This window comes from Chlorocebus sabaeus, chromosome X, assembly GCF_047675955.1.
Source record: "Chlorocebus sabaeus isolate Y175 chromosome X, mChlSab1.0.hap1, whole genome shotgun sequence".
In the NCBI taxonomy this organism is placed as follows: domain Eukaryota; kingdom Metazoa; phylum Chordata; class Mammalia; order Primates; family Cercopithecidae; genus Chlorocebus; species Chlorocebus sabaeus.
In genome coordinates, this window is record NC_132933.1 from 97,453,239 (window position 1) to 97,463,757 (window position 10,519).

General features: G+C 38.3%; 2 pseudogenes; both read left to right on the top strand.

Moving 5' to 3' along the window:
• The first annotated feature begins 332 nt into the window (after nt 1-332).
• Nucleotides 333-4,967, top strand: LOC103232042 (large ribosomal subunit protein uL3 pseudogene; annotated as a pseudogene).
• Nucleotides 4,968-5,376: 409 nt separating this feature from the next.
• LOC103232041 (ATP synthase subunit beta, mitochondrial pseudogene) lies at nt 5,377-6,957 on the top strand (annotated as a pseudogene).
• The last annotated feature ends 3,562 nt before the right edge of the window (nt 6,958-10,519 follow it).

The following is a 10,519-nucleotide window of genomic DNA, read 5'->3' on the forward strand; positions in this document are numbered from 1 at the left end:
TTTGTTATTTATCTGGAATCCAAATTTAACAAAGTGTCCTGTATCTATTTGTCCTATTTGGCAAACCTTGTCTTGGTGTCATGAGTAAACAAAGATTCCTCAAGAAGAAGTAATGAAATTGGAGTCATATGTCAAATTTATATTAGAAGAGGAAATTAGTAGCACTGATGAGAATCAAATCAATAACTCAATCCCATTAACAATAGCTGCAAAAAAAAAAAAAAACCCTAGGAATATACTTTATCATTAAGTGAAAGATCTCTACAGGGAGAACTACAAAACACTGATGAAAGAAATCATAGATGACTCTACTGGCGGGATTTGACAGTATGATGTCTCACAGAAAGTTCTCTGTTCCCAGACATGGGTCCCTCGGCTTCCTGCCTTGGAAGTGCAGCAGCAGGCACCATGGGAAGGTGAATTGCTACCCTAAGATGACCCTTCCAAGTCGGTCCACCTCACAGCCTTCCTGGGATACAAGGCTGGCATGACCCGCATCATGTGGGAAGTCGACAGGCCAGAATCCAAGGTGAACAAGACGGAGGTGGTAGAGGCTGTGTCCATTGTGGAGACATCACCCATGGTGGTTGTGGGCAATGTGGGTGACAGGGAAACCCCTTGAGGCCTCCGGAACTTCAAGACCATTTTTGCTGAGCACATCAGCAATGAGTGCAAAGGGCTATAAGAACTGGCATAAATCTAAGAAGAAGGCCTTTCTCAAGTACTGCAAGAAATGGCAGTACGAGGATGGCAAGAAGCAGCTGGAGAAGGACTTCAGCAGCATGAAGAAGTACTGCCAAGTCATCCACGTCATTGCCCACACCCAGAGGCACCCACTTCCTCTGTGCCAGAAGGCCCACCTGATGGAGATCCAGGTGAACCGAGGCACCATGGCCAAGAAGCTGGACTGAGCCCGAGAGAGGCTTGAGCAGCAGGTACCTGTGAACCAAGTGTTTGGACAGGATGAGATAATCAACATCATTGGGGTGACCACAGGCAAAGGTTACAAAGGAGTCACCAGACATTGGCACAGCAAGAGGCTGCCCCTCAAGACCCCCTGAGTCCTGTGCAAGGTGATCTGCATTAGAGCATGGCATCATGCTCATGCAGCCTTCCCTGTGGCATGCACTGGACAGAAAGGCTACCATCACTGCACTGAGATCAACAAGAAGATCTATAAGATTGCCCAGGGCTACCTTATCAATGACATCAAACTGATCAAGGACAAGGTCTCCACTAACTATGACCTGTCTGACAAAAGCATCAACCCCCTGGGTGGCTTTGTCCACTATGGTGAAGTGACCAATAACTTTTGTCATGCTGAAAGGCTGTTTGATGGGAACCAAGAAGTGAGTGCTCACCCTCCACAAGTCCTTGCTGGTGCAGACCAAACAGCGGGCCCTGGAGAAGACTGACCTTAAGTTCATTGACACCACCTTCAAGTTTGGCCATGGGCAGTTCCAGATCAAGGAGGAGAAGAAAGTATTCATGGGACCACTCAAGAAAGACCAAATTGCAAAGGAAGAAGCTTATTTAGTGCCAGGAACAGATTTTGCAGCTGGTGGGGTCTCAATAAAAGTTATTTTCCACCAGCAAAAAAAAAAAAGAAATCATAGATGACACAAACAAATAGAAAAACATCCACTGCTCATGGATTGCAAGAATCAATATTGGGAAAATGACCATACTATGCTAAACAATGTACAGACTTAATGCAATTCTTATGTAAATGCCAACATCATTGTTCAGAGAATTAGAAAAAACAATCCTAAAATTTATATGAATCCAAAAAAAGAGCCTGAATAGCCAAACTAATTCTAAGCAAAAAGAACAAATCTAGAAGCATCACATTACCCAACTTCAAATCATACTACAAGGATATAGTAACCAAAATAGCATGGTACTGTGATAAATGTAGACCCATAGACCAACAGAATAGAATAGAGAACCTAGATATAAAACCAAATACCTACAACCAGCTTGTCCTTGATAAAGTAGACAAAAATATACACTGCAGAATGGACACTTGATTCAGTGTCCTTAGGTAGTCATGAATAGGAGAATAAAACTGGATTCTGACCTCTCAGCACATACAAAAATTAACTCAAGATAGATTAAAGACTTAAATCTAATACCTCCAACCATAAAAATTCCCAAAGTAAACCTAGTAAAAACTCTTCTGGACATTTGCCTAGGCAATGAATTTATGAGTAAGACCTCAAAAGCAAATGCAACAAAACAAAATTAAATAAACGATACCCAATTAAACTGGAAGCTTCTGCACAGCAAAAGAAGTGACCAACAGGGTAAATGGGCAACCTACAGAATGGGAGAAAATATTTGTAAACTGTGCATCTGACCAATGACTAATATGCAGATATGCAGAATCTATAAGGAACTCAAACAAATCAGTAAGAAAGAAAACCCCAAATAACCCCATTAAAAAGTGGGCAAACAACATGAACAGAAATTTCTCAAAGAAGATATGCAAATTGCCAACAGGTGTATTAAAAAAATACTCAATATCACTAATCATCAGGGAAATGCAAATTAAAACCACAATGAGATACCATCTTACTCTTGCAAAAATGGCCATTATTAGAAAGTCAAAAAACAACAAATGTTGGCATGGATGTAGTATAAAGGGGACATATGTGCACTGCTAATGGAAATGTAAAGTAGTATTTACAACCTCTGTGGAAAACAGGATGGTGATTTCTCAAAGAACTAAAAAGAGACCCGTCATTCAATCCAGCAATCCCACTACTGGTTATCTACCCAAAGGAAAATAAGTCATTGTATAAAAAAGACACCTACACATGTGTACTTATTGCAGCACAATTTACAATTGCAAAGGTATAGAATCAACCTAATGCCCATCAAGAAAATGTTCCACACACACCATGGAAGACTACTCAGCCATTACAAAGAATGCAATCATCTCTTTTGCAGCAACTTGGATGGAACTGGAGGCCATTATCCTATGTGATGTAACTCAGGAACAGAAAACCAAATATGGCATTTTCTCACTTTTAAGTAGGAGCTAAGTTATGGGTATGCAAAGGCATAGAGAGTGGTAATATGAACATTGGAGACTGAGAAGTTGGGAGGGTAGAAGGAGGGAAAGGAATAGAAAACTACTTTTACAACGTACACTACTAGGCTGACAGGTGCCCTAAAATCCCAGACTTCATCACTATATAATTCATCCATGTAACTAGAAACCAGTTATACCCCAAAAGCTACTGAAATAAAACAATATGTGTAAACTAAAATAAATTTAAAACTTCTCTATGAAAGACACCACCAAGAGGATAAGCAGACATGCCACAGACTATGAGAAAATGTTTGCAAAATACATATCTAATAAAAGACTATTATCTAAAATGTACAGTTAACTCTTATAACTTACAAATAAGAAAGTAAAAAATCAGATTTAAAAATCATCAAATAATTATCCTAATCAAATTGATGCAGGAACAGAAAACCAAATACTACATGTTCTCACTTATAAGTGAGAGCTAAACACTGGGTACTCATGGACATAAAGGTGTCAACACTGGACTGGACTATACACTAGACACTAGACTGACTATTGGAGAAACAAGTAAAGAAAGTGGGGGGCATGAGAACTGAAAAACTAACTCTTGGGTACTATTCTCACAACCTGGGTGACACGATCATTTGTATCCCAAACCTCAGCATCATTCAACATACCCATGTAACAAACCTGCACATGTACACCCTGAATTTAAAACAAAAGCTGAAATTATTTTACACATTTTAAACCCTGTGTTTCAATGGAGATTAAATTAATATAATACAGGAACAAAATTAAATTACTATAATATAAAAATATTTTAAAATAGGCAAAAGACAAGAACAGATATTTCACCAAAGAAGATATACAGATGGCAAATAAGCATGTAAAAAAAAATGTTCAACATCATGTGCCATTAGGAAAATTCAAATTAAAACAACAATGGGATACCACTACACATCCCTTGGAATGACCAAAATCCAGAACAGTGACAGCACCAAATGCTGACAGGTATGTGGAGCAATGGAAACTCTCATTCATTGCTGGTAGTAATGCGAAGTAGTATAGCTACCTTAGAAGACAGTTTGGCAGTTCTTAAAACACTAAACATACTCTTACCATGTGATTTGGCAGTTGCTGTCCTTGGTATTTACCTAGATGAGTTTAAAACTCATGTCTACAAAAAACCCTGCACACAGATGTTTATAACGGCTTTATTCATAATTGACAAAACTTGGAAAAAGCCAAGATGTCCTTCAGCAAAACTGTGGTATATCCAGACAATGGAATATACTCAACAATTTAAAAAAGAGCCATAAAGCTATGAAAAGGCCTGAAGAAACTTCAAATGCATATTTCTAAGTGAAAGAAGCATATATAAAAAGGTTGAATACTGTATGATTCCAACAGGTGACATGCTGGAAAAGGCAAAACTATGGAGACAATAAAAAGATAGTGATTACCAGGTGTCGGTGGTGAGAAACGGATGAATAGTCAAAGCTCAGAGGATTTCTAGGTCAGCGAAATTATTCCATATACTACAATGGTAGATGCATATCAGTATATATTTATCCAAACCTAGAGAATGTATAATACCAAGTCTGAACTCTAATGTAAGCCATGACTTTCGGAGATAATGTTATCAGTGTAGGTTCACCATTTGTAGAAAATGTATCACTCTGGTGTGGGATGTTGACTGTGGAGGAGTCTGTGCATGGAAGGGAACTCTATAATTTCTGCTCAAGTTTGAACCTAAAATGTCTCTAAAAAGTAAAGTCTGTTTTAAATAATTACTCATATATCACGCAGCTATTTACTGAGTATCTGGTGTAACATGATATCATAAAGCTCTTCAGTAGGCTTCTTCTCTATATTCGACTTCAATTATAAGAAAGAATTACCCAATCCGTATTCTAAAGATCAATAACAGCAAATAAGGAAACAAATAACAAAAGGTTTATAAAAGTCCATAAATATTTGCTGCAAAATCATAAATTGAAATGGACAGAGAAATTAGTCGGTTTATTTTTAAAACAAATTTAATTAGAAATGTCTGAAAAACATTTCTGACCACTTATTCGTTTACCCATCATAAGTTAATGCCAAGCTCTTAACCACCTCTATGTTTTTACATGCTCAAAATACATATTTCTTCAAAGCATTTACATTGAAAAATTGAATACATAGTACATGGCTTAGCTAAAGAAATGTAAGTAAATTTAGAAAGAGTTGTTTTGATCACATTTTAGAGATTTTCTGCATGAAAAAAAAAGGTAGTTTCTACAAAAGTAATACCTTTCAAAATTGAAAGTGCTAGACTCCACCCGGACTCTACCATGTTGAGTCTTGTTGGTCCTGTGGCTGCTGCCTCAGTCTCTAGGGCCTTGCAAGGACTCAGTCCTTCAGCATCGCTATCCATAGCTCAACTCTTACTGCAGGCCATTCCCACAGCAGTCCATCCTGCCAGGGACAATGCATCACAAGCATCTCCTTTGTTGAAGGCAGATGCTCTCACCGGGAGCATCATGGCAGTCATTAATGCAGTGGTGGATGTCTAGTTTGATGGGATACCCTAAATGCCCTGGAAGTTCAAGGCAGGAAGACCAGGCTGATTTTGGAGGTGGCCCAGCATTTGGGTGAGAGCACAGTAAGGACCACTGCTGTGGGTGGTACAGAAGGCTTGGTTAGAGGCCAGAAAGTCCTGGATTCTGGTGCATCAATCAAAATTCCTGTTGGTCCTGAGACTTTGGGCAGAATCATGAATGTCATTAAGGAGCCTGATGAAAGAGGTCCCATCAAAACCACACAGTTTGCTCCCGTTCATGCTGAGGCTCCTGAGTTCATGGAAATGAGTGTTGAGCAGGAAATTCTGGTGACTGATATCAAGGTCACCAGATCTGCTAGCTCCCTATGCCAGGGTTGGCAAAATTTGACTTTTTGGTGGTGCTGGAGTTGGCAAGACTGTAGTGATCATAGAGTTAGTAGGCAATGTCGCCAAAGCCCATGGTGGTTACTCGGTGTTTGCTGGTGTTGGTGACAGGACCCGTGAGGGCAATGATTTATTCTGTGATCTGATGTTATCAGCTTAAAACATGCCACCTCCAAGATAGTACTGGTATACGTCAAATGATTGAACCACCTGGTGCTCGTGCCCAGGTAACTCTGACTGGACTGATTGTGGTTGAATACTTCACAGATCAAGAAGGTCAAGATGTATTGCTATTTATTGATAAAATCTGTTGCTTCATCCAGGCTCGTGCAGAGGTGTCTGCCTTATCAGGCGGAATCCATTCTGCTGTGGGCTATCAGCCTACCCTGACCACTGACATGAGTACTATGCAGGAAATAATTACCACCACCAAGAAGGGATCTATCACCTCTGTACAGGCTATCTATGTGCCTGCTGATGACCTGACTGACCCTGCCTCTGCTACTACTTTTGCTCATTTGGATGTGCTGTCCCATGTCATTGCTGAACTGGGCATCTGTCCAGCTGTGGATCCTCTAGATTCCACCTCTTGTATCATGGATCCCAACATTGTTGGTGATGAGCATTATGATGTGGCCCATGGGGTGCAAAAGATCCCGCAGGACTACAAATCCCTCCAAGGCCTCATTGCCATCCTGGGTATGGATGAACTTTCTCAGGATGACAAATTGACCATGTCCTGTGCACAGAAAATACAGTGTTACTTGTCTCAGCCATTCCAGGTTGTTGAGGTCTTTACAGGTCATATGAGGAAGCTGGTACCCCTGAAGGATACCATCAAAGGATTCTAGCAGATTTTGCCAGGTGAATATGACCATCTCCCAGAACAGATCTTCTATAGGCTAGGACCCATTGAAGAAGCTGTGGCAAAAGCTAGCTGAAGGCCATTCATTGTGAGGGGTCCTTGTCCTCTGTACTGTCCGTCTCCTTGCCCCTAATCCAAAAAGCTTCAGTTTTCTGTGTAGGCCACACAAGAAACTTGATTGAAGATGTCTTCTGAAAATTATTTAAGGTTTCCAATAAAATGTACACCCCTCAAAAAATGAAAATGCTATTAATAACTTTCAATTTCCAAATTAGAACTAATTTTTATTCTATCTGCTTTTTTCCAACTTTTATTTTAGGTTCAGTATGTACATGTGCAGGTTTGTTACATGACTAAATTGCACGTCACTGAGGTTTGGCATACAAAAGATCCCGTCACCCAGGTAGAGAGCATGGTGTCTAATAGGTAGTTTTTCAAACCTCTTCTCCATCCCACCCTTCCCCCTCTAGTAATCCCCAGTGTCTGTTGTTCCTATCTTTATGTCCATGTGCACTCAATGTTTAGCTCCCACTTACAAGTGAGAACATTCAGTATTTAGCCTTCTGTTTCTGCATTAATTTGCTTAGGATAATTGCCTGCAGCTGCATCCATGTTGCTGAAAGGACATGATTTGATTATTTCTTAAGACTGTGTACCAATCCATGGTGTATATATACCACATTTTCTTTATCCACTTCACTGTTGATTGGCACCTAGGTTCATTCCATGTCTTTGCTATTGTGAATAATGCTGTGATGAACATACAAGTTCTTGTGTCTTTTTGGTAGAATGATTTATTTTAGGGGGGTTATATACCAGTAATGGAACTGCTGGGTTAAATAGTAGTTCTAAGTTCTTTGAGAAATCTCCAAACTGCTTTTCTCAGTGGCTGAACTAATTTATATTCCCACAATGTATAAGCAGTCCTTTTCCTCCACAACCTTGCAAAAATCTGTTATTTTTGTCTTTTTAATAATAACCATTCTAACCAATGAATCTCACCGGTTTTGAGTGTGATTTTGATTTACATTACTCTAATAATTAGTGAAGCTGAGCATTTTTTTCATATATTTGTTTGCCATATGTATGTCTCCTTTTAAGAAAGGTTTGTTCATGACCTTTGCCCACTTTTAATGGGGTTGTTTGTTTTTTACTTGTTGAATTCAACATTTATGCTCCTTATACATTCTGGATAGTAGGCCTTTCTTGGATGCATAGTTTGAAAATATTTTCTCCCATTCTGTAGGTTGTCTGTTTAATCTATTAATAGTTTCTTTTGCTGTACAGAAGCTCTTTAGTTTAATTCGGTCCCACTTGTCAATTTTTGTTTTTATTGCAATTGCTTTTGGAAACTTAGTCAAAGTTTTTGCCCAAGCTGATGTCCAGAATGGTATTTCCTAGGTTTTCTTCTAGGGTTTCTACAGTTTTAGGTCTTACATTTCAGTCTTTAATTCATCTTGAGTTAAGTTTTGTATATGGTGCAAGGTAGGGGTCCAGTTTTGATCTTCTGCATATGGCTAGCCTGTTATTCCAGCACCATTTATTGAATAGGTAGTCCTTTCCACATTGCTTACTAGTGTTGAAGATCAGATGTTTGTAGGTGTGCAGCTTTATTTCTGGGTTCTATATCCTGTTCCATTGGTCTATATGTCTGTTTTTGTACGTATACCATGCTTTTATGGAAAATGTCATTTATTTCTCACAAGTGCTGTGAGGTAGGTACTACAACTATCCCCATTATATAGATGTGGAAACTGTAGCATAGAAGACATAGAAGAGATTAAATAGCTTGCCCAAATCCATGCAGTTCTTAAATGACTAGAATTCAGAACTGAGGACTGTCTGATTCCAGAGCCTGAGCATGCTATACAACCACAAAAACTATTAAGAATCCACATTTTTTGAGATTAGAGAACAAAGGCTCAAAATCATAACAAACTTATATTGAAGAAGCAGCTAGATGAGAAAAAGCCAAAATTAGTGCAGTCTAAATTATATAGCGTCGAAAAAAGAAATGAGATTGAATTATGTACTGCAATGTTATTTACATTATCAACTACCACTAAAAATAAACCTATTCTTAAAACTGTTTTAGCACACCTCTTGTCCTAAATCCCAAATCTATGAAGTCTTTCTATCTAAACTGAGCACACCAATAAAGCAGATCACGAGAGCAAGCATCATACATTGCTGGAGAAAATCCAACCATGAAGATCACAAGAAGAAATGTTGGAATATGTTAGTGATATTTTATTACTGCTCAGACAGCAGTAGAAATATATTAATGTAAAAGTGGTTCCCATACATTATTTTCTTTAGGAAATACAATAGTAACTATCTCAATGGGTTTTTAATGAAAAATTAAATGGGTTTTTGTTTGTTTGTTTGTTTGTTTGTTTGTTTTTGAGACAAGGTCTTAGGTAGGAGCGCAGTGGTGTGATCATGGCTCACTGCAGCCCGGATCTCCCAAGCTAAAGCCATCCTTCCACCTCAGCCTCCCAAGTAGATAGGACTATTGGCGCATGCCACCACACAGAGCTAACCAGCTAATTTTTATTTTTTGTAGAGACAGGGTCTCACTATGTTGCCCAAGCTGGTCTCAAACTCCTGGGCTCAAGTGATCCACCCACCTCAGCCTCCCAAAGTGCTGGGATTACAGGTGTGAGCCACCACGCCTGACCTAATAGCTTTTTAAAAGTATATAAATAATACACATTCCGAGTAAAAGAAAATTTGAAAAATACATAGATGTGCTAAAACATTTTAAAAACTGGAGTTTTTTGTTTTGTTTTTTTGTTTTGTTTTGTTTTGTTTTTCGCCTCTGGTCCAATTTCCACTCCAAACACTTCTGTTAATAAAGGTCATCTTTCAAAATTTATTCCTCTTGTGTGCTACACACATATATACACCAGGAGAAATGAAAACACATACATATACTCTCAGATATTTTTCACACAAATCGGAATGTAGTATGTACTCTGTTTTGCAAATTGTTTTTTAATCTTATTGAAGTGTTACATAAATGAGCCAAAAATAGCCTATGTGTATTGGTCCCTTGGTTAATTATTTCTTCCCTACAGGCTGAGACCCATTAGCTTAAGTCTGCTGGTAGTAAAATACAATTTTTACAAGTCCAATTGTTTTAAAAATAGCCCAAACAAGCATATGTTTGCCATTTAGAGACCATCTGCTATGCATACCTCAAAAAAACCTCACCCCACATCTGCTGGCCATCAATAAAATAGAGTCCTGTGATTGTAAAACCCCAAGCTGCTACAGCCCAGGTTGCATTGTATCACTCATATAAAATTAACATGTTTGTTGCAAAATACTTCCCAATTTTGTTTATGAAAATTTTCTATACATAAGTTTCAATATTGTGTGTAATCAAATTTATCAGTCTTTCCCTGTATGAATACTGAGTTACATGTCAATACTACAAAACACTTTGTCATATTTTCATGTACTATTTTGGCATCTTTACTTTCTACTTTTGCATCTTGTGTCCATATAGAATTTACTGTAGTATAATAATTTTAAAAGGGATCCTTTTTCATATTTTGCAAAAGACTGGGCCGTGATCCCATATTTCTTAACAAAGAATATCTTTGACTCAATCCCACAGATTTTAAATACCAATTTTATTATAACATATACAAATTCCCATTTTTAGACATATTTTCAA